We start from the raw sequence: 22,459 nt of genomic DNA, 5'->3' as shown, positions 1-22,459 counted from the left end.
AGCCCTCCCCCACCCCCCCCGCCACCCTCCGCACCGCGGGCCCGCCGGCGCCGCCCATGGGCAGGGCCCAACCCCTCCCCGCCACAGCCCAACCCTTCCAGCTCGCGGCCCCACCCGAACCCAGGGCCAATCGGGGCCAGCCCGGCGGGACCGGGACCGGGACCGGGACCGGGACCCCGACGCCGCACACGCCGCCCGCCGGCTCCCTCTGGCCTCGGCCTCTTCCCACCCGCTCGGCTCCCGCTCCGGTGACACCCCAGCCCTTCCCTCGGCGCCCCGCCCCCGCCGCCCCAGCCGCCGGGTAGAGTCGTCCTGTCAGGTGGAACGGATTCCACGGCGGTGCCGGGAGGCCCAAACGGGTCCCAAAGCGACCAGCCCCGCCCACCGAGGAAAGACACCTGGTCAGGCTTTTCCAGACACCGCCCGCTTCTCAAGGACAGGGCGGACTGGGTTAGAGAGGCGCGTCTCGGGCACCTCACCCAAGACGGGATGGCTTCTGCCTTTGCTGGCGTCTGTGCCGCTGCAGGTCATCTTCTAAAACCTGGTACCCGCTCGCTTGTCCTTGAGAGGCTCATTCACAATCAACACTCCTTTCCCGACCTAAGTTTGTCCCTGTCAGTTTGTCTCGCTTTTCCTTCCAGAAGCCCCCTTCCCGGGGTGGCGGGGAGGGGGGGAGGTGGTGGGGGGGTAGGGGGGTGGGTGGGTCTGAGTTTCAAGCTCCACCTGACTAGGATCCCATTCTGCTTTCGCCTTCGGGCGGTCCTGCCTCGCTTGGAAACGCTGCTACGTTGCTCCTGGTGGATGAGCTTGCGTTCGTTTTGAGTTTGAGAACGCTGGATGCAAAGATGAGGAGTCTTGATGGCTGAGGCTTTTGGTGTCCCCTCACTCGGGGGCCTCCCTCTCTTCCCGCCTCCCCCCGCCTCCCCACCCACCCCCTCACACCCGACCCCTACCACCCCAGGGCCCCGGCCGGGCCCCGCCCCTCCAGGCCGCATCTGTCAGAGGGAGTTGAAAAGCCTCCTGACAGGACACGTCCTCCCTCAGCAGCCAGCCCTTCCTGGCTCCCTGGCTTCAGCTTTCCGTTCGCGTGGCTCGGGCAGCCTTTCGCATCTTCTTTGCACCTGCCTGTGTTTGCAACAGAGGACCGTGGCCAAGGGATCCAGGAAACCGGGAGGAGAGCTGGCTTCCGGGGAGGCGAATGGGAAGGACAGGGAGGCAGAGAGGGAGCCTTGCCTCAGAGAACGGACTTTGAACCCCCGAAGGGAAAAGTCCTCCAGATAAACCACGTCTTCCCCACCGAATCCAAGAGCCATACTCGCTCGCTGTGGAAAAATGGGGACATCCCGGTCAAAGCAGGACGAGAGAGGACCCAAAGCTCCCTCCTCTCCCCGTTCAGCCATCGTCGTCCTGGGAGGGAGTCTCTTCGCGGTTCGCTTCTCCTGCCGGCCCCGTGTCCCCTCCTGCCAACCCAGCGCCTCTATCGCCTGCTCCTCGCTTCCTCGGGCTGCGGGCTGCGGGCTGCGGGCTGCGGGCTGCGGGCTGCGGGCCGCGGGCTGCGGGATGGGGGGGCAGGGGCGGTGCGCGTCGCTCCCTGCCAGCTCGTGCCCGGGGTGGTTCTGACGGGTCCCCGGATCTGATCTCCGAGGAGCACCTTCTGCGGGGAGAAGCGGGACTGCGTCCCTGTCAGTTTCCCGGAGCGCGGGACCGGAGCCTTGCCCCGAAACGCAGGCTCGGGAGACCGAAGTCCTGAGCTGAAACCCAAGGGCCGCCGTCTCCCGCGAGTGACGTGCCCTCCCTGAGCTGCGCTTTCCTCATCTGGTGCGAGGGGGTCCTGGAGTTCGTGCCTCCTTGCGGGGGCGAGTGCTGGTGAGAACGCAAGCGGGAAACACGGAGCGGACCGCTCAGCACGGAGCGCGGCCTCGGTGGGGGCCCGGGCCTCGGCCGCCGTCCTTCCCCACGAGCCTACTTCTTGCCGCCGAGGCTCATCCAGCACCCAGGGATCGATCGCCTGGCTGCTTCCGGCCAGACACTCTCCTAGGTGCTGGCCACCCAGCAGCCGAGAACGCGGGTGCCAATCTCGGCCTCCGGGGCGTTCGCCTCCTCGCCTCTGGGGCCGCAAGACCAGCGGTGTGCCTACGCATGCCGGCGAGAGGTGGCAGAACCTGACGAGGACACGTGCCGTGGAAAATGGAGAGCTTGGCGCCCCGGAGGGCCTCGTCGGACGTCTGTGGATGGCCGTCGCTCTCTTTGCCGAAGCCCGCCCCCTGCCCGTCTTCTCTCCGTCCCAGGGTCCCCTTTCCAGTGGGACGCAAGAAGGCCCACAGGGCCCAAACGCTGGAGACGGGCAGCGCACACAGCGCGCCCTGGGTCCCGGGGGCTGCGGCGGGAAAGCCTTGCGGCACAGAACCCTGAAGCCCAGAGGTCTCGAGACAGGGAGAGCCGGGACGTCGGCAGGCACCGACGGGCCTTCGGACGCGACTCTTCCTCCCCGTCGTCACACCGTGCTGCTCCTCCCTCCGTCCTGGGCGCGAGCGCGCTCTTGGGAAAACGGAGGCGCCTTCGTCGGTGACCTAGCGGGCGGGAGATCCCGGGCAACGTCCCCAGCGGCACTTGAGCAGAACGGGGACGCTGCGGTCGGTCGTCGGGGAGGGGCTTCTACATGTCTGGTAGATGGAGCTGCTTTCTCGTGCCAAGTTCTCTGGGCCCTGACTTTTCTGCCTGCTCCTTCTATCACCTCAGTAAGGTCGGGGGTGCCCGGCAGAAAGAGGAAAAGAGCCAGAGTGAAGAAGCGGAGAGAAAGGAACACGCAAACCCGGACGCGCACACACACAGGCACACAGACACACAGGCGCGCGCGCGCGCGCACACACACACACACACACACACGCCTACACACCCACTCGCACAACACGCACACGCACACGCACACGCACACGCAAGCGCAGACAGAGCGCGCCAGCGAGCTCCGGTGCCTGTCTGTGGTTCCTGGGCGATGGCGGGGCAGCGATGCCGGGAGCCCGGGACTCCTGAGAGCCTGTCTGCGCGGCCTAGGGCCCCAGGGGTGATCGCCAGCCCCGGGGCCCCTGCCTCCTGGCCCGGGCCCAGCTCCAGCACCACCGCCCTCCTGGGGGGGAAGCGAGCTCTTGGGCAGAGCCTCTCTGGGTCAGGGTGGGTGTCTGTCTAGGTCCGTGTCTTGGATCCTCTCCGTGTCGCCGTTTCTCTGTTTCTCCGTGTCTCTGTCTCTGTCTCTGTCTCTGGGTCTCTGGGCTGGCGCCAGCAGGAGCTGTCCAGGGTCCCCGCGAGGGGCGGGTTGGGGGCGGGGTGCCGGTCTCCTGGGCGGCGCTGGCGGGGGGAAGGGTGGCCGCCCCGCCTCCCCGCGCCCTCAGGGGCAGCGCGGCGGGCTTCCGCTGACGCCCTCTGGTCGCGCCGGTGGCTCCGCCTGGGTTTGGGCAAGTCGGGGCCCGGCCGGCGCCGCAGAGGTCAGGGCTCCCGCTGGGAGGCCCCTCGGGCCGGAGGGGACTCAGAGGAGCACGGGCCCGGCGGCCCGACGCCCCGACGCCTCGGGCCAAGTGCCCCGCGCCCCCCACCTCCCAGCAGCCGCATCTCCTGCGACCCATCGCCGGATCCGAGCGGCCAGGGCGGCCTGGAGTGTTCCCGGGCCGCGAGGGGAGAGCGCCCAGCCAGGCGCCCCGCCCCCATCCCCGCCCCCACCACCCCTCGTTTCCCACCGCCGCCCGCCCCGCCCCGCCTCCTCGCACCCCGGGCTGCTCCAGGCCTCCGCGCCCTGGGAGGGCAGCAGGGCGGGGCAGCGCAGGGTTTGGCTGGCCCGCTGGCCGCGCCCGAGGCGGCCGCGGCGGGAGGCAGCAGCGGGAGGAAGGCGGCAGGCCGAGCGCGGGCGCAGGGGGCGCCGGCGGCGGCGGGTGCGCGTCACAGAGGCCTGGGCGCGCGCGCGAGCCGCGGGCCGGGCGACGCGGCGCGGCTTCTTAGGGGCGCCGGCGGCAGGCGCCAGCGTCTACGGCCATACCACCCTGAACGCGCCCGATCTCGTCTGATCTCGGAAGCTAAGCAGGGTCGGGCCTGGTTAGTACTTGGATGGGAGACCGCCTGGGAATACCGGGTGCTGTAGGCTTTTGCCTCCCTCGCCTTTTGCCGCCTCCGGCCTCCGTCCTCCGCGGACGCCCCCCACCCCTCCAGCCAGCCCTCCCCCACCCCCCCCGCCACCCTCCGCACCGCGGGCCCGCCGGCGCCGCCCATGGGCAGGGCCCAACCCCTCCCCGCCACAGCCCAACCCTTCCAGCTCGCGGCCCCACCCGAACCCAGGGCCAATCGGGGCCAGCCCGGCGGGACCGGGACCGGGACCGGGACCGGGACCCCGACGCCGCACACGCCGCCCGCCGGCTCCCTCTGGCCTCGGCCTCTTCCCACCCGCTCGGCTCCCGCTCCGGTGACACCCCAGCCCTTCCCTCGGCGCCCCGCCCCCGCCGCCCCAGCCGCCGGGTAGAGTCGTCCTGTCAGGTGGAACGGATTCCACGGCGGTGCCGGGAGGCCCAAACGGGTCCCAAAGCGACCAGCCCCGCCCACCGAGGAAAGACACCTGGTCAGGCTTTTCCAGACACCGCCCGCTTCTCCAAGGACAGGGCGGACTGGGTTAGAGAGGCGCGTCTCGGGCACCTCACCCAAGACGGGATGGCTTCTGCCTTTGCTGGCGTCTGTGCCGCTGCAGGTCATCTTCTAAAACCTGGTACCCGCTCGCTTGTCCTTGAGAGGCTCATTCACAATCAACACTCCTTTCCCGACCTAAGTTTGTCCCTGTCAGTTTGTCTCGCTTTTCCTTCCAGAAGCCCCCTTCCCGGGGTGGCGGGGAGGGGGGGAGGTGGTGGGGGGGTAGGGGGGTGGGTGGGTCTGAGTTTCAAGCTCCACCTGACTAGGATCCCATTCTGCTTTCGCCTTCGGGCGGTCCTGCCTCGCTTGGAAACGCTGCTACGTTGCTCCTGGTGGATGAGCTTGCGTTCGTTTTGAGTTTGAGAACGCTGGATGCAAAGATGAGGAGTCTTGATGGCTGAGGCTTTTGGTGTCCCCTCACTCGGGGGCCTCCCTCTCTTCCCGCCTCCCCCCGCCTCCCCACCCACCCCCTCACACCCGACCCCTACCACCCCAGGGCCCCGGCCGGGCCCCGCCCCTCCAGGCCGCATCTGTCAGAGGGAGTTGAAAAGCCTCCTGACAGGACACGTCCTCCCTCAGCAGCCAGCCCTTCCTGGCTCCCTGGCTTCAGCTTTCCGTTCGCGTGGCTCGGGCAGCCTTTCGCATCTTCTTTGCACCTGCCTGTGTTTGCAACAGAGGACCGTGGCCAAGGGATCCAGGAAACCGGGAGGAGAGCTGGCTTCCGGGGAGGCGAATGGGAAGGACAGGGAGGCAGAGAGGGAGCCTTGCCTCAGAGAACGGACTTTGAACCCCCGAAGGGAAAAGTCCTCCAGATAAACCACGTCTTCCCCACCGAATCCAAGAGCCATACTCGCTCGCTGTGGAAAAATGGGGACATCCCGGTCAAAGCAGGACGAGAGAGGACCCAAAGCTCCCTCCTCTCCCCGTTCAGCCATCGTCGTCCTGGGAGGGAGTCTCTTCGCGGTTCGCTTCTCCTGCCGGCCCCGTGTCCCCTCCTGCCAACCCAGCGCCTCTATCGCCTGCTCCTCGCTTCCTCGGGCTGCGGGCTGCGGGCTGCGGGCTGCGGGCTGCGGGCTGCGGGCCGCGGGCTGCGGGATGGGGGGGCAGGGGCGGTGCGCGTCGCTCCCTGCCAGCTCGTGCCCGGGGTGGTTCTGACGGGTCCCCGGATCTGATCTCCGAGGAGCACCTTCTGCGGGGAGAAGCGGGACTGCGTCCCTGTCAGTTTCCCGGAGCGCGGGACCGGAGCCTTGCCCCGAAACGCAGGCTCGGGAGACCGAAGTCCTGAGCTGAAACCCAAGGGCCGCCGTCTCCCGCGAGTGACGTGCCCTCCCTGAGCTGCGCTTTCCTCATCTGGTGCGAGGGGGTCCTGGAGTTCGTGCCTCCTTGCGGGGGCGAGTGCTGGTGAGAACGCAAGCGGGAAACACGGAGCGGACCGCTCAGCACGGAGCGCGGCCTCGGTGGGGGCCCGGGCCTCGGCCGCCGTCCTTCCCCACGAGCCTACTTCTTGCCGCCGAGGCTCATCCAGCACCCAGGGATCGATCGCCTGGCTGCTTCCGGCCAGACACTCTCCTAGGTGCTGGCCACCCAGCAGCCGAGAACGCGGGTGCCAATCTCGGCCTCCGGGGCGTTCGCCTCCTCGCCTCTGGGGCCGCAAGACCAGCGGTGTGCCTACGCATGCCGGCGAGAGGTGGCAGAACCTGACGAGGACACGTGCCGTGGAAAATGGAGAGCTTGGCGCCCCGGAGGGCCTCGTCGGACGTCTGTGGATGGCCGTCGCTCTCTTTGCCGAAGCCCGCCCCCTGCCCGTCTTCTCTCCGTCCCAGGGTCCCCTTTCCAGTGGGACGCAAGAAGGCCCACAGGGCCCAAACGCTGGAGACGGGCAGCGCACACAGCGCGCCCTGGGTCCCGGGGGCTGCGGCGGGAAAGCCTTGCGGCACAGAACCCTGAAGCCCAGAGGTCTCGAGACAGGGAGAGCCGGGACGTCGGCAGGCACCGACGGGCCTTCGGACGCGACTCTTCCTCCCCGTCGTCACACCGTGCTGCTCCTCCCTCCGTCCTGGGCGCGAGCGCGCTCTTGGGAAAACGGAGGCGCCTTCGTCGGTGACCTAGCGGGCGGGAGATCCCGGGCAACGTCCCCAGCGGCACTTGAGCAGAACGGGGACGCTGCGGTCGGTCGTCGGGGAGGGGCTTCTACATGTCTGGTAGATGGAGCTGCTTTCTCGTGCCAAGTTCTCTGGGCCCTGACTTTTCTGCCTGCTCCTTCTATCACCTCAGTAAGGTCGGGGGTGCCCGGCAGAAAGAGGAAAAGAGCCAGAGTGAAGAAGCGGAGAGAAAGGAACACGCAAACCCGGACGCGCACACACACAGGCACACAGACACACAGGCGCGCGCGCGCGCACACACACACACACACACACACACGCCTACACACCCACTCGCACAACACGCACACGCACACGCACACGCACACGCAAGCGCAGACAGAGCGCGCCAGCGAGCTCCGGTGCCTGTCTGTGGTTCCTGGGCGATGGCGGGGCAGCGATGCCGGGAGCCCGGGACTCCTGAGAGCCTGTCTGCGCGGCCTAGGGCCCCAGGGGTGATCGCCAGCCCCGGGGCCCCTGCCTCCTGGCCCGGGCCCAGCTCCAGCACCACCGCCCTCCTGGGGGGGAAGCGAGCTCTTGGGCAGAGCCTCTCTGGGTCAGGGTGGGTGTCTGTCTAGGTCCGTGTCTTGGATCCTCTCCGTGTCGCCGTTTCTCTGTTTCTCCGTGTCTCTGTCTCTGTCTCTGTCTCTGGGTCTCTGGGCTGGCGCCAGCAGGAGCTGTCCAGGGTCCCCGCGAGGGGCGGGTTGGGGGCGGGGTGCCGGTCTCCTGGGCGGCGCTGGCGGGGGGAAGGGTGGCCGCCCCGCCTCCCCGCGCCCTCAGGGGCAGCGCGGCGGGCTTCCGCTGACGCCCTCTGGTCGCGCCGGTGGCTCCGCCTGGGTTTGGGCAAGTCGGGGCCCGGCCGGCGCCGCAGAGGTCAGGGCTCCCGCTGGGAGGCCCCTCGGGCCGGAGGGGACTCAGAGGAGCACGGGCCCGGCGGCCCGACGCCCCGACGCCTCGGGCCAAGTGCCCCGCGCCCCCCACCTCCCAGCAGCCGCATCTCCTGCGACCCATCGCCGGATCCGAGCGGCCAGGGCGGCCTGGAGTGTTCCCGGGCCGCGAGGGGAGAGCGCCCAGCCAGGCGCCCCGCCCCCATCCCCGCCCCCACCACCCCTCGTTTCCCACCGCCGCCCGCCCCGCCCCGCCTCCTCGCACCCCGGGCTGCTCCAGGCCTCCGCGCCCTGGGAGGGCAGCAGGGCGGGGCAGCGCAGGGTTTGGCTGGCCCGCTGGCCGCGCCCGAGGCGGCCGCGGCGGGAGGCAGCAGCGGGAGGAAGGCGGCAGGCCGAGCGCGGGCGCAGGGGGCGCCGGCGGCGGCGGGTGCGCGTCACAGAGGCCTGGGCGCGCGCGCGAGCCGCGGGCCGGGCGACGCGGCGCGGCTTCTTAGGGGCGCCGGCGGCAGGCGCCAGCGTCTACGGCCATACCACCCTGAACGCGCCCGATCTCGTCTGATCTCGGAAGCTAAGCAGGGTCGGGCCTGGTTAGTACTTGGATGGGAGACCGCCTGGGAATACCGGGTGCTGTAGGCTTTTGCCTCCCTCGCCTTTTGCCGCCTCCGGCCTCCGTCCTCCGCGGACGCCCCCCACCCCTCCAGCCAGCCCTCCCCCACCCCCCCCCGCCACCCTCCGCACCGCGGGCCCGCCGGCGCCGCCCATGGGCAGGGCCCAACCCCTCCCCGCCACAGCCCAACCCTTCCAGCTCGCGGCCCCACCCGAACCCAGGGCCAATCGGGGCCAGCCCGGCGGGACCGGGACCGGGACCGGGACCGGGACCCCGACGCCGCACACGCCGCCCGCCGGCTCCCTCTGGCCTCGGCCTCTTCCCACCCGCTCGGCTCCCGCTCCGGTGACACCCCAGCCCTTCCCTCGGCGCCCCGCCCCCGCCGCCCCAGCCGCCGGGTAGAGTCGTCCTGTCAGGTGGAACGGATTCCACGGCGGTGCCGGGAGGCCCAAACGGGTCCCAAAGCGACCAGCCCCGCCCACCGAGGAAAGACACCTGGTCAGGCTTTTCCAGACACCGCCCGCTTCTCCAAGGACAGGGCGGACTGGGTTAGAGAGGCGCGTCTCGGGCACCTCACCCAAGACGGGATGGCTTCTGCCTTTGCTGGCGTCTGTGCCGCTGCAGGTCATCTTCTAAAACCTGGTACCCGCTCGCTTGTCCTTGAGAGGCTCATTCACAATCAACACTCCTTTCCCGACCTAAGTTTGTCCCTGTCAGTTTGTCTCGCTTTTCCTTCCAGAAGCCCCCTTCCCGGGGTGGGGGGGTAGGGGGGTGGGTGGGTCTGAGTTTCAAGCTCCACCTGACTGGGATCCCATTCTGCTTTCGCCTTCGGGCGGTCCTGCCTCGCTTGGAAACGCTGCTACGTTGCTCCTGGTGGATGAGCTTGCGTTCGTTTTGAGTTTGAGAACGCTGGATGCAAAGATGAGGAGTCTTGATGGCTGAGGCTTTTGGTGTCCCCTCACTCGGGGGCCTCCCTCTCTTCCCGCCTCCCCCCGCCTCCCCACCCACCCCCTCACACCCGACCCCTACCACCCCAGGGCCCCGGCCGGGCCCCGCCCCTCCAGGCCGCATCTGTCAGAGGGAGTTGAAAAGCCTCCTGACAGGACACGTCCTCCCTCAGCAGCCAGCCCTTCCTGGCTCCCTGGCTTCAGCTTTCCGTTCGCGTGGCTCGGGCAGCCTTTCGCATCTTCTTTGCACCTGCCTGTGTTTGCAACAGAGGACCGTGGCCAAGGGATCCAGGAAACCGGGAGGAGAGCTGGCTTCCGGGGAGGCGAATGGGAAGGACAGGGAGGCAGAGAGGGAGCCTTGCCTCAGAGAACGGACTTTGAACCCCCGAAGGGAAAAGTCCTCCAGATAAACCACGTCTTCCCCACCGAATCCAAGAGCCATACTCGCTCGCTGTGGAAAAATGGGGACATCCCGGTCAAAGCAGGACGAGAGAGGACCCAAAGCTCCCTCCTCTCCCCGTTCAGCCATCGTCGTCCTGGGAGGGAGTCTCTCCGCGGTTCGCTTCTCCTGCCGGCCCCGTTTCCCCTCCTGCCAACCCAGCGCCTCTATCGCCTGCTCCTCGCTTCCTCGGGCTGCGGGCTGCGGGCTGCGGGCTGCGGGCTGCGGGCTGCGGGATGGGGGGGGAGGGGCGGTGCGCGTCGCTCCCTGCCAGCTCGTGCCCGGGGTGGTTCTGACGGGTCCCCGGATCTGATCTCCGAGGAGCACCTTCTGCGGGGAGAAGCGGGACTGCGTCCCTGTCAGTTTCCCGGAGCGCGGGACCGGAGCCTTGCCCCGAAACGCAGGCTCGGGAGACCGAAGTCCTGAGCTGAAACCCAAGGGCCGCCGTCTCCCGCGAGTGACGTGCCCTCCCTGAGCTGCGCTTTCCTCATCTGGTGCGAGGGGGTCCTGGAGTTCGTGCCTCCTTGCGGGGGCGAGTGCTGGTGAGAACGCAAGCGGGAAACACGGAGCGGACCGCTCAGCACGGAGCGCGGCCTCGGTGGGGGCCCGGGCCTCGGCCGCCGTCCTTCCCCACGAGCCTACTTCTTGCCGCCGAGGCTCATCCAGCACCCAGGGATCGATCGCCTGGCTGCTTCCGGCCAGACACTCTCCTAGGTGCTGGCCACCCAGCAGCCGAGAACGCGGGTGCCAATCTCGGCCTCCGGGGCGTTCGCCTCCTCGCCTCTGGGGCCGCAAGACCAGCGGTGTGCCTACGCATGCCGGCGAGAGGTGGCAGAACCTGACGAGGACACGTGCCGTGGAAAATGGAGAGCTTGGCGCCCCGGAGGGCCTCGTCGGACGTCTGTGGATGGCCGTCGCTCTCTTTGCCGAAGCCCGCCCCCTGCCCGTCTTCTCTCCGTCCCAGGGTCCCCTTTCCAGTGGGACGCAAGAAGGCCCACAGGGCCCAAACGCTGGAGACGGGCAGCGCACACAGCGCGCCCTGGGTCCCGGGGGCTGCGGCGGGAAAGCCTTGCGGCACAGAACCCTGAAGCCCAGAGGTCTCGAGACAGGGAGAGCCGGGACGTCGGCAGGCACCGACGGGCCTTCGGACGCGACTCTTCCTCCCCGTCGTCACACCGTGCTGCTCCTCCCTCCGTCCTGGGCGCGAGCGCGCTCTTGGGAAAACGGAGGCGCCTTCGTCGGTGACCTAGCGGGCGGGAGATCCCGGGCAACGTCCCCAGCGGCACTTGAGCAGAACGGGGACGCTGCGGTCGGTCGTCGGGGAGGGGCTTCTACATGTCTGGTAGATGGAGCTGCTTTCTCGTGCCAAGTTCTCTGGGCCCTGACTTTTCTGCCTGCTCCTTCTATCACCTCAGTAAGGTCGGGGGTGCCCGGCAGAAAGAGGAAAAGAGCCAGAGTGAAGAAGCGGAGAGAAAGGAACACGCAAACCCGGACGCGCACACACACAGGCACACAGACACACAGGCGCGCGCGCGCGCGCACACACACACACACACACACACACGCCTACACACCCACTCGCACAACACGCACACGCACACGCACACGCACACGCAAGCGCAGACAGAGCGCGCCAGCGAGCTCCGGTGCCTGTCTGTGGTTCCTGGGCGATGGCGGGGCAGCGATGCCGGGAGCCCGGGACTCCTGAGAGCCTGTCTGCGCGGCCTAGGGCCCCAGGGGTGATCGCCAGCCCCGGGGCCCCTGCCTCCTGGCCCGGGCCCAGCTCCAGCACCACCGCCCTCCTGGGGGGGAAGCGAGCTCTTGGGCAGAGCCTCTCTGGGTCAGGGTGGGTGTCTGTCTAGGTCCGTGTCTTGGATCCTCTCCGTGTCGCCGTTTCTCTGTTTCTCCGTGTCTCTGTCTCTGTCTCTGTCTCTGGGTCTCTGGGCTGGCGCCAGCAGGAGCTGTCCAGGGTCCCCGCGAGGGGCGGGTTGGGGGCGGGGTGCCGGTCTCCTGGGCGGCGCTGGCGGGAGGAAGGGTGGCCGCCCCGCCTCCCCGCGCCCTCAGGGGCAGCGCGGCGGGCTTCCGCTGACGCCCTCTGGTCGCGCCGGTGGCTCCGCCTGGGTTTGGGCAAGTCGGGGCCCGGCCGGCGCCGCAGAGGTCAGGGCTCCCGCTGGGAGGCCCCTCGGGCCGGAGGGGACTCAGAGGAGCACGGGCCCGGCGGCCCGACGCCCCGACGCCTCGGGCCAAGTGCCCCGCGCCCCCCACCTCCCAGCAGCCGCATCTCCTGCGACCCATCGCCGGATCCGAGCGGCCAGGGCGGCCTGGAGTGTTCCCGGGCCGCGAGGGGAGAGCGCCCAGCCAGGCGCCCCGCCCCCATCCCCGCCCCCACCACCCCTCGTTTCCCACCGCCGCCCGCCCCGCCCCGCCTCCTCGCACCCCGGGCTGCTCCAGGCCTCCGCGCCCTGGGAGGGCAGCAGGGCGGGGCAGCGCAGGGTTTGGCTGGCCCGCTGGCCGCGCCCGAGGCGGCCGCGGCGGGAGGCAGCAGCGGGAGGAAGGCGGCAGGCCGAGCGCGGGCGCAGGGGGCGCCGGCGGCGGCGGGTGCGCGTCACAGAGGCCTGGGCGCGCGCGCGAGCCGCGGGCCGGGCGACGCGGCGCGGCTTCTTAGGGGCGCCGGCGGCAGGCGCCAGCGTCTACGGCCATACCACCCTGAACGCGCCCGATCTCGTCTGATCTCGGAAGCTAAGCAGGGTCGGGCCTGGTTAGTACTTGGATGGGAGACCGCCTGGGAATACCGGGTGCTGTAGGCTTTTGCCTCCCTCGCCTTTTGCCGCCTCCGGCCTCCGTCCTCCGCGGACGCCCCCCACCCCTCCAGCCAGCCCTCCCCCACCCCCCCCGCCACCCTCCGCACCGCGGGCCCGCCGGCGCCGCCCATGGGCAGGGCCCAACCCCTCCCCGCCACAGCCCAACCCTTCCAGCTCGCGGCCCCACCCGAACCCAGGGCCAATCGGGGCCAGCCCGGCGGGACCGGGACCGGGACCGGGACCGGGACCCCGACGCCGCACACGCCGCCCGCCGGCTCCCTCTGGCCTCGGCCTCTTCCCACCCGCTCGGCTCCCGCTCCGGTGACACCCCAGCCCTTCCCTCGGCGCCCCGCCCCCGCCGCCCCAGCCGCCGGGTAGAGTCGTCCTGTCAGGTGGAACGGATTCCACGGCGGTGCCGGGAGGCCCAAACGGGTCCCAAAGCGACCAGCCCCGCCCACCGAGGAAAGACACCTGGTCAGGCTTTTCCAGACACCGCCCGCTTCTCCAAGGACAGGGCGGACTGGGTTAGAGAGGCGCGTCTCGGGCACCTCACCCAAGACGGGATGGCTTCTGCCTTTGCTGGCGTCTGTGCCGCTGCAGGTCATCTTCTAAAACCTGGTACCCGCTCGCTTGTCCTTGAGAGGCTCATTCACAATCAACACTCCTTTCCCGACCTAAGTTTGTCCCTGTCAGTTTGTCTCGCTTTTCCTTCCAGAAGCCCCCTTCCCGGGGTGGCGGGGAGGGGGGGAGGTGGTGGGGGGGTAGGGGGGTGGGTGGGTCTGAGTTTCAAGCTCCACCTGACTAGGATCCCATTCTGCTTTCGCCTTCGGGCGGTCCTGCCTCGCTTGGAAACGCTGCTACGTTGCTCCTGGTGGATGAGCTTGCGTTCGTTTTGAGTTTGAGAACGCTGGATGCAAAGATGAGGAGTCTTGATGGCTGAGGCTTTTGGTGTCCCCTCACTCGGGGGCCTCCCTCTCTTCCCGCCTCCCCCCGCCTCCCCACCCACCCCCTCACACCCGACCCCTACCACCCCAGGGCCCCGGCCGGGCCCCGCCCCTCCAGGCCGCATCTGTCAGAGGGAGTTGAAAAGCCTCCTGACAGGACACGTCCTCCCTCAGCAGCCAGCCCTTCCTGGCTCCCTGGCTTCAGCTTTCCGTTCGCGTGGCTCGGGCAGCCTTTCGCATCTTCTTTGCACCTGCCTGTGTTTGCAACAGAGGACCGTGGCCAAGGGATCCAGGAAACCGGGAGGAGAGCTGGCTTCCGGGGAGGTGAATGGGAAGGACAGGGAGGCAGAGAGGGAGCCTTGCCTCAGAGAACGGACTTTGAACCCCCGAAGGGAAAAGTCCTCCAGATAAACCACGTCTTCCCCACCGAATCCAAGAGCCATACTCGCTCGCTGTGGAAAAATGGGGACATCCCGGTCAAAGCAGGACGAGAGAGGACCCAAAGCTCCCTCCTCTCCCCGTTCAGCCATCGTCGTCCTGGGAGGGAGTCTCTCCGCGGTTCGCTTCTCCTGCCGGCCCCGTTTCCCCTCCTGCCAACCCAGCGCCTCTATCGCCTGCTCCTCGCTTCCTCGGGCTGCGGGCTGCGGGCTGCGGGCTGCGGGCTGCGGGCTGCGGGATGGGGGGGGAGGGGCGGTGCGCGTCGCTCCCTGCCAGCTCGTGCCCGGGGTGGTTCTGACGGGTCCCCGGATCTGATCTCCGAGGAGCACCTTCTGCGGGGAGAAGCGGGACTGCGTCCCTGTCAGTTTCCCGGAGCGCGGGACCGGAGCCTTGCCCCGAAACGCAGGCTCGGGAGACCGAAGTCCTGAGCTGAAACCCAAGGGCCGCCGTCTCCCGCGAGTGACGTGCCCTCCCTGAGCTGCGCTTTCCTCATCTGGTGCGAGGGGGTCCTGGAGTTCGTGCCTCCTTGCGGGGGCGAGTGCTGGTGAGAACGCAAGCGGGAAACACGGAGCGGACCGCTCAGCACGGAGCGCGGCCTCGGTGGGGGCCCGGGCCTCGGCCGCCGTCCTTCCCCACGAGCCTACTTCTTGCCGCCGAGGCTCATCCAGCACCCAGGGATCGATCGCCTGGCTGCTTCCGGCCAGACACTCTCCTAGGTGCTGGCCACCCAGCAGCCGAGAACGCGGGTGCCAATCTCGGCCTCCGGGGCGTTCGCCTCCTCGCCTCTGGGGCCGCAAGACCAGCGGTGTGCCTACGCATGCCGGCGAGAGGTGGCAGAACCTGACGAGGACACGTGCCGTGGAAAATGGAGAGCTTGGCGCCCCGGAGGGCCTCGTCGGACGTCTGTGGATGGCCGTCGCTCTCTTTGCCGAAGCCCGCCCCCTGCCCGTCTTCTCTCCGTCCCAGGGTCCCCTTTCCAGTGGGACGCAAGAAGGCCCACAGGGCCCAAACGCTGGAGACGGGCAGCGCACACAGCGCGCCCTGGGTCCCGGGGGCTGCGGCGGGAAAGCCTTGCGGCACAGAACCCTGAAGCCCAGAGGTCTCGAGACAGGGAGAGCCGGGACGTCGGCAGGCACCGACGGGCCTTCGGACGCGACTCTTCCTCCCCGTCGTCACACCGTGCTGCTCCTCCCTCCGTCCTGGGCGCGAGCGCGCTCTTGGGAAAACGGAGGCGCCTTCGTCGGTGACCTAGCGGGCGGGAGATCCCGGGCAACGTCCCCAGCGGCACTTGAGCAGAACGGGGACGCTGCGGTCGGTCGTCGGGGAGGGGCTTCTACATGTCTGGTAGATGGAGCTGCTTTCTCGTGCCAAGTTCTCTGGGCCCTGACTTTTCTGCCTGCTCCTTCTATCACCTCAGTAAGGTCGGGGGTGCCCGGCAGAAAGAGGAAAAGAGCCAGAGTGAAGAAGCGGAGAGAAAGGAACACGCAAACCCGGACGCGCACACACACAGGCACACAGACACACAGGCGCGCGCGCGCGCGCACACACACACACACACACACACACGCCTACACACCCACTCGCACAACACGCACACGCACACGCACACGCACACGCAAGCGCAGACAGAGCGCGCCAGCGAGCTCCGGTGCCTGTCTGTGGTTCCTGGGCGATGGCGGGGCAGCGATGCCGGGAGCCCGGGACTCCTGAGAGCCTGTCTGCGCGGCCTAGGGCCCCAGGGGTGATCGCCAGCCCCGGGGCCCCTGCCTCCTGGCCCGGGCCCAGCTCCAGCACCACCGCCCTCCTGGGGGGGAAGCGAGCTCTTGGGCAGAGCCTCTCTGGGTCAGGGTGGGTGTCTGTCTAGGTCCGTGTCTTGGATCCTCTCCGTGTCGCCGTTTCTCTGTTTCTCCGTGTCTCTGTCTCTGTCTCTGTCTCTGGGTCTCTGGGCTGGCGCCAGCAGGAGCTGTCCAGGGTCCCCGCGAGGGGCGGGTTGGGGGCGGGGTGCCGGTCTCCTGGGCGGCGCTGGCGGGGGGAAGGGTGGCCGCCCCGCCTCCCCGCGCCCTCAGGGGCAGCGCGGCGGGCTTCCGCTGACGCCCTCTGGTCGCGCCGGTGGCTCCGCCTGGGTTTGGGCAAGTCGGGGCCCGGCCGGCGCCGCAGAGGTCAGGGCTCCCGCTGGGAGGCCCCTCGGGCCGGAGGGGACTCAGAGGAGCACGGGCCCGGCGGCCCGACGCCCCGACGCCTCGGGCCAAGTGCCCCGCGCCCCCCACCTCCCAGCAGCCGCATCTCCTGCGACCCATCGCCGGATCCGAGCGGCCAGGGCGGCCTGGAGTGTTCCCGGGCCGCGAGGGGAGAGCGCCCAGCCAGGCGCCCCGCCCCCATCCCCGCCCCCACCACCCCTCGTTTCCCACCGCCGCCCGCCCCGCCCCGCCTCCTCGCACCCCGGGCTGCTCCAGGCCTCCGCGCCCTGGGAGGGCAGCAGGGCGGGGCAGCGCAGGGTTTGGCTGGCCCGCTGGCCGCGCCCGAGGCGGCCGCGGCGGGAGGCAGCAGCGGGAGGAAGGCGGCAGGCCGAGCGCGGGCGCAGGGGGCGCCGGCGGCGGCGGGTGCGCGTCACAGAGGCCTGGGCGCGCGCGCGAGCCGCGGGCCGGGCGACGCGGCGCGGCTTCTTAGGGGCGCCGGCGGCAGGCGCCAGCGTCTACGGCCATACCACCCTGAACGCGCCCGATCTCGTCTGATCTCGGAAGCTAAGCAGGGTCGGGCCTGGTTAGTACTTGGATGGGAGACCGCCTGGGAATACCGGGTGCTGTAGGCTTTTGCCTCCCTCGCCTTTTGCCGCCTCCGGCCTCCGTCCTCCGCGGACGCCCCCCACCCCTCCAGCCAGCCCTCCCCCACCCCCCCCGCCACCCTCCGCACCGCGGGCCCGCCGGCGCCGCCCATGGGCAGGGCCCAACCCCTCCCCGCCACAGCCCAACCCTTCCAGCTCGCGGCCCCACCCGAACCCAGGGCCAATCGGGGCCAGCCCGGCGGGACCGGGACCGGGACCGGGACCGGGACCCCGACGCCGCACACGCCGCCCGCCGGCTCCCTCTGGCCTCGGCCTCTTCCCACCCGCTCGGCTCCCGCTCCGGTGACACCCCAGCCCTTCCCTCGGCGCCCCGCCCCCGCCGCCCCAGCCGCCGGGTAGAGTCGTCCTGTCAGGTGGAACGGATTCCACGGCGGTGCCGGGAGGCCCAAACGGGTCCCAAAGCGACCAGCCCCGCCCACCGAGGAAAGACACCTGGTCAGGCTTTTCCAGACACCGCCCGCTTCTCCAAGGACAGGGCGGACTGGGTTAGAGAGGCGCGTCTCGGGCACCTCACCCAAGACGGGATGGCTTCTGCCTTTGCTGGCGTCTGTGCCGCTGCAGGTCATCTTCTAAAACCTGGTACCCGCTCGCTTGTCCTTGAGAGGCTCATTCACAATCAACACTCCTTTCCCGACCTAAGTTTGTCCCTGTCAGTTTGTCTCGCTTTTCCTTCCAGAAGCCCCCTTCCCGGGGTGGCGGGGAGGGGGGGGAGGTGGTGGGGGGGTAGGGGGGTGGGTGGGTCTGAGTTTCAAGCTCCACCTGACTAGGATCCCATTCTGCTTTCGCCTTCGGGCGGTCCTGCCTCGCTTGGAAACGCTGCTACGTTGCTCCTGGTGGATGAGCTTGCGTTCGTTTTGAGTTTGAGAACGCTGGATGCAAAGATGAGGAGTCTTGATGGCTGAGGCTTTTGGTGTCCCCTCACTCGGGGGCCTCCCTCTCTTCCCGCCTCCCCCCGCCTCCCCACCCACCCCCTCACACCCGACCCCTACCACCCCAGGGCCCCGGCCGGGCCCCGCCCCTCCAGGCCGCATCTGTCAGAGGGAGTTGAAAAGCCTCCTGACAGGACACGTCCTCCCTCAGCAGCCAGCCCTTCCTGGCTCCCTGGCTTCAGCTTTCCGTTCGCGTGGCTCGGGCAGCCTTTCGCATCTTCTTTGCACCTGCCTGTGTTTGCAACAGAGGACCGTGGCCAAGGGATCCAGGAAACCGGGAGGAGAGCTGGCTTCCGGGGAGGCGAATGGGAAGGACAGGGAGGCAGAGAGGGAGCCTTGCCTCAGAGAACGGACTTTGAACCCCCGAAGGGAAAAGTCCTCCAGATAAACCACGTCTTCCCCACCGAATCCAAGAGCCATACTCGCTCGCTGTGGAAAAATGGGGACATCCCGGTCAAAGCAGGACGAGAGAGGACCCAAAGCTCCCTCCTCTCCCCGTTCAGCCATCGTCGTCCTGGGAGGGAGTCTCTTCGCGGTTCGCTTCTCCTGCCGGCCCCGTGTCCCCTCCTGCCAACCCAGCGCCTCTATCGCCTGCTCCTCGCTTCCTCGGGCTGCGGGCTGCGGGCTGCGGGCTGCGGGCTGCGGGCTGCGGGCCGCGGGCTGCGGGATGGGGGGGCAGGGGCGGTGCGCGTCGCTCCCTGCCAGCTCGTGCCCGGGGTGGTTCTGACGGGTCCCCGGATCTGATCTCCGAGGAGCACCTTCTGCGGGGAGAAGCGGGACTGCGTCCCTGTCAGTTTCCCGGAGCGCGGGACCGGAGCCTTGCCCCGAAACGCAGGCTCGGGAGACCGAAGTCCTGAGCTGAAACCCAAGGGCCGCCGTCTCCCGCGAGTGACGTGCCCTCCCTGAGCTGCGCTTTCCTCATCTGGTGCGAGGGGGTCCTGGAGTTCGTGCCTCCTTGCGGGGGCGAGTGCTGGTGAGAACGCAAGCGGGAAACACGGAGCGGACCGCTCAGCACGGAGCGCGGCCTCGGTGGGGGCCCGGGCCTCGGCCGCCGTCCTTCCCCACGAGCCTACTTCTTGCCGCCGAGGCTCATCCAGCACCCAGGGATCGATCGCCTGGCTGCTTCCGGCCAGACACTCTCCTAGGTGCTGGCCACCCAGCAGCCGAGAACGCGGGTGCCAATCTCGGCCTCCGGGGCGTTCGCCTCCTCGCCTCTGGGGCCGCAAGACCAGCGGTGTGCCTACGCATGCCGGCGAGAGGTGGCAGAACCTGACGAGGACACGTGCCGTGGAAAATGGAGAGCTTGGCGCCCCGGAGGGCCTCGTCGGACGTCTGTGGATGGCCGTCGCTCTCTTTGCCGAAGCCCGCCCCCTGCCCGTCTTCTCTCCGTCCCAGGGTCCCCTTTCCAGTGGGACGCAAGAAGGCCCACAGGGCCCAAACGCTGGAGACGGGCAGCGCACACAGCGCGCCCTGGGTCCCGGGGGCTGCGGCGGGAAAGCCTTGCGGCACAGAACCCTGAAGCCCAGAGGTCTCGAGACAGGGAGAGCCGGGACGTCGGCAGGCACCGACGGGCCTTCGGACGCGACTCTTCCTCCCCGTCGTCACACCGTGCTGCTCCTCCCTCCGTCCTGGGCGCGAGCGCGCTCTTGGGAAAACGGAGGCGCCTTCGTCGGTGACCTAGCGGGCGGGAGATCCCGGGCAACGTCCCCAGCGGCACTTGAGCAGAACGGGGACGCTGCGGTCGGTCGTCGGGGAGGGGCTTCTACATGTCTGGTAGATGGAGCTGCTTTCTCGTGCCAAGTTCTCTGGGCCCTGACTTTTCTGCCTGCTCCTTCTATCACCTCAGTAAGGTCGGGGGTGCCCGGCAGAAAGAGGAAAAGAGCCAGAGTGAAGAAGCGGAGAGAAAGGAACACGCAAACCCGGACGCGCACACACACAGGCACACAGACACACAGGCGCGCGCGCGCGCGCACACACACACACACACACACACGCTACACACCCACTCGCACAACACGCACACGCACACGCACACGCACACGCAAGCGCAGACAGAGCGCGCCAGCGAGCTCCGGTGCCTGTCTGTGGTTCCTGGGCGATGGCGGGGCAGCGATGCCGGGAGCCCGGGACTCCTGAGAGCCTGTCTGCGCGGCCTAGGGCCCCAGGGGTGATCGCCAGCCCCGGGGCCCCTGCCTCCTGGCCCGGGCCCAGCTCCAGCACCACCGCCCTCCTGGGGGGGAAGCGAGCTCTTGGGCAGAGCCTCTCTGGGTCAGGGTGGGTGTCTGTCTAGGTCCGTGTCTTGGATCCTCTCCGTGTCGCCGTTTCTCTGTTTCTCCGTGTCTCTGTCTCTGTCTCTGTCTCTGGGTCTCTGGGCTGGCGCCAGCAGGAGCTGTCCAGGGTCCCCGCGAGGGGCGGGTTGGGGGCGGGGTGCCGGTCTCCTGGGCGGCGCTGGCGGGGGGAAGGGTGGCCGCCCCGCCTCCCCGCGCCCTCAGGGGCAGCGCGGCGGGCTTCCGCTGACGCCCTCTGGTCGCGCCGGTGGCTCCGCCTGGGTTTGGGCAAGTCGGGGCCCGGCCGGCGCCGCAGAGGTCAGGGCTCCCGCTGGGAGGCCCCTCGGGCCGGAGGGGACTCAGAGGAGCACGGGCCCGGCGGCCCGACGCCCCGACGCCTCGGGCCAAGTGCCCCGCGCCCCCCACCTCCCAGCAGCCGCATCTCCTGCGACCCATCGCCGGATCCGAGCGGCCAGGGCGGCCTGGAGTGTTCCCGGGCCGCGAGGGGAGAGCGCCCAGCCAGGCGCCCCGCCCCCATCCCCGCCCCCACCACCCCTCGTTTCCCACCGCCGCCCGCCCCGCCCCGCCTCCTCGCACCCCGGGCTGCTCCAGGCCTCCGCGCCCTGGGAGGGCAGCAGGGCGGGGCAGCGCAGGGTTTGGCTGGCCCGCTGGCCGCGCCCGAGGCGGCCGCGGCGGGAGGCAGCAGCGGGAGGAAGGCGGCAGGCCGAGCGCGGGCGCAGGGGGCGCCGGCGGCGGCGGGTGCGCGTCACAGAGGCCTGGGCGCGCGCGCGAGCCGCGGGCCGGGCGACGCGGCGCGGCTTCTTAGGGGCGCCGGCGGCAGGCGCCAGCGTCTACGGCCATACCACCCTGAACGCGCCCGATCTCGTCTGATCTCGGAAGCTAAGCAGGGTCGGGCCTGGTTAGTACTTGGATGGGAGACCGCCTGGGAATACCGGGTGCTGTAGGCTTTTGCCTCCCTCGCCTTTTGCCGCCTCCGGCCTCCGTCCTCCGCGGACGCCCCCCACCCCTCCAGCCAGCCCTCCCCCACCCCCCCCGCCACCCTCCGCACCGCGGGCCCGCCGGCGCCGCCCATGGGCAGGGCCCAACCCCTCCCCGCCACAGCCCAACCCTTCCAGCTCGCGGCCCCACCCGAACCCAGGGCCAATCGGGGCCAGCCGGCGGGACCGGGACCGGGACCGGGACCGGGACCCCGACGCCGCACACGCCGCCCGCCGGCTCCCTCTGGCCTCGGCCTCTTCCCACCCGCTCGGCTCCCGCTCCGGTGACACCCCAGCCCTTCCCTCGGCGCCCCGCCCCCGCCGCCCCAGCCGCCGGGTAGAGTCGTCCTGTCAGGTGGAACGGATTCCACGGCGGTGCCGGGAGGCCCAAACGGGTCCCAAAGCGACCAGCCCCGCCCACCGAGGAAAGACACCTGGTCAGGCTTTTCCAGACACCGCCCGCTTCTCCAAGGACAGGGCGGACTGGGTTAGAGAGGCGCGTCTCGGGCACCTCACCCAAGACGGATGGCTTCTGCCTTTGCTGGCGTCTGTGCCGCTGCAGGTCATCTTCTAAAACCTGGTACCCGCTCGCTTGTCCTTGAGAGGCTCATTCACAATCAACACTCCTTTCCCGACCTAAGTTTGTCCCTGTCAGTTTGTCTCGCTTTTCCTTCCAGAAGCCCCCTTCCCGGGGTGGCGGGGAGGGGGGGAGGTGGTGGGGGGGGTGGGGGGGGGGGGTGGGTCTGAGTTTCAAGCTCCACCTGACTAGGATCCCATTCTGCTTTCGCCTTCGGCGGTCCTGCCTCGCTTGGAAACGCTGCTACGTTGCTCCTGGTGGATGAGCTTGCGTTCGTTTTGAGTTTGAGAACGCTGGATGCAAAGATGAGGAGTCTTGATGGCTGAGGCTTTTGGTGTCCCCTCACTCGGGGGCCTCCCTCTCTTCCCGCCTCCCCCCGCCTCCCACCCACCCCCTCACACCCGACCCCTACCACCCAGGGCCCCGGCCGGGCCCCGCCCCTCCAGGCCGCATCTGTCAGAGGGAGTTGAAAAGCCTCCTGACAGGACACGTCCTCCCTCAGCAGCCAGCCCTTCCTGGCTCCCTGGCTTCAGCTTTCCGTTCGCGTGGCTCGGGCAGCCTTTCGCATCTTCTTTGCACCTGCCTGTGTTTGCAACAGAGGACCGTGGCCAAGGGATCCAGGAAACCGGGAGGAGAGCTGGCTTCCGGGGAGGCGAATGGGAAGGACAGGGAGGCAGAGAGGGAGCCTTGCCTCAGAGAACGGACTTTGAACCCCCGAAGGGAAAAGTCCTCCAGATAAACCACGTCTTCCCCCACCGAATCCAAGAGCCATACTCGCTCGCTGTGGAAAAATGGGGACATCCCGGTCAAAGCAGGACGAGAGAGGACCCAAAGCTCCCTCCTCTCCCCGTTCAGCCATCGTCGTCCTGGGAGGGAGTCTCTTCGCGGTTCGCTTCTCCTGCCGGCCCCGTGTCCCCTCCTGCCAACCCAGCGCCTCTATCGCCTGCTCCTCGCTTCCTCGGGCTGCGGGCTGCGGGCTG

At 69.5% G+C, this 22,459-nt stretch overlaps 5 non-coding genes across 5 annotated transcripts; all 5 read left to right on the top strand.

Annotated features, from left to right (window-relative positions):
* Positions 1-4,010: 4,010 nt before the first annotated feature.
* Positions 4,011-4,129, top strand: LOC138922295 (5S ribosomal RNA). The gene has a single exon (XR_011435359.1). It is a non-coding gene; the product is annotated as a 5S ribosomal RNA (ribosomal RNA).
* A 4,078-nt stretch (positions 4,130-8,207) lies between these two features.
* On the top strand, positions 8,208-8,326 carry LOC138922294 (5S ribosomal RNA). Its single transcript, XR_011435358.1, has one exon. It is a non-coding gene; the product is annotated as a 5S ribosomal RNA (ribosomal RNA).
* A 4,045-nt stretch (positions 8,327-12,371) lies between these two features.
* LOC138922293 (5S ribosomal RNA) lies at positions 12,372-12,490 on the top strand. The gene has a single exon (XR_011435357.1). It is a non-coding gene; the product is annotated as a 5S ribosomal RNA (ribosomal RNA).
* A 4,066-nt stretch (positions 12,491-16,556) lies between these two features.
* On the top strand, positions 16,557-16,675 carry LOC138922292 (5S ribosomal RNA). The gene has a single exon (XR_011435356.1). It is a non-coding gene; the product is annotated as a 5S ribosomal RNA (ribosomal RNA).
* A 4,078-nt stretch (positions 16,676-20,753) lies between these two features.
* LOC138922289 (5S ribosomal RNA) lies at positions 20,754-20,872 on the top strand. The gene has a single exon (XR_011435353.1). It is a non-coding gene; the product is annotated as a 5S ribosomal RNA (ribosomal RNA).
* Positions 20,873-22,459: the final 1,587 nt, after the last annotated feature.

The sequence above is a fragment of the Equus caballus genome, unplaced genomic scaffold, assembly GCF_041296265.1.
Source record: "Equus caballus isolate H_3958 breed thoroughbred unplaced genomic scaffold, TB-T2T haplotype2-0000698, whole genome shotgun sequence".
NCBI lineage: Eukaryota > Metazoa > Chordata > Mammalia > Perissodactyla > Equidae > Equus > Equus caballus.
This window is presented reverse-complemented; position numbering and strand designations above follow the sequence as displayed.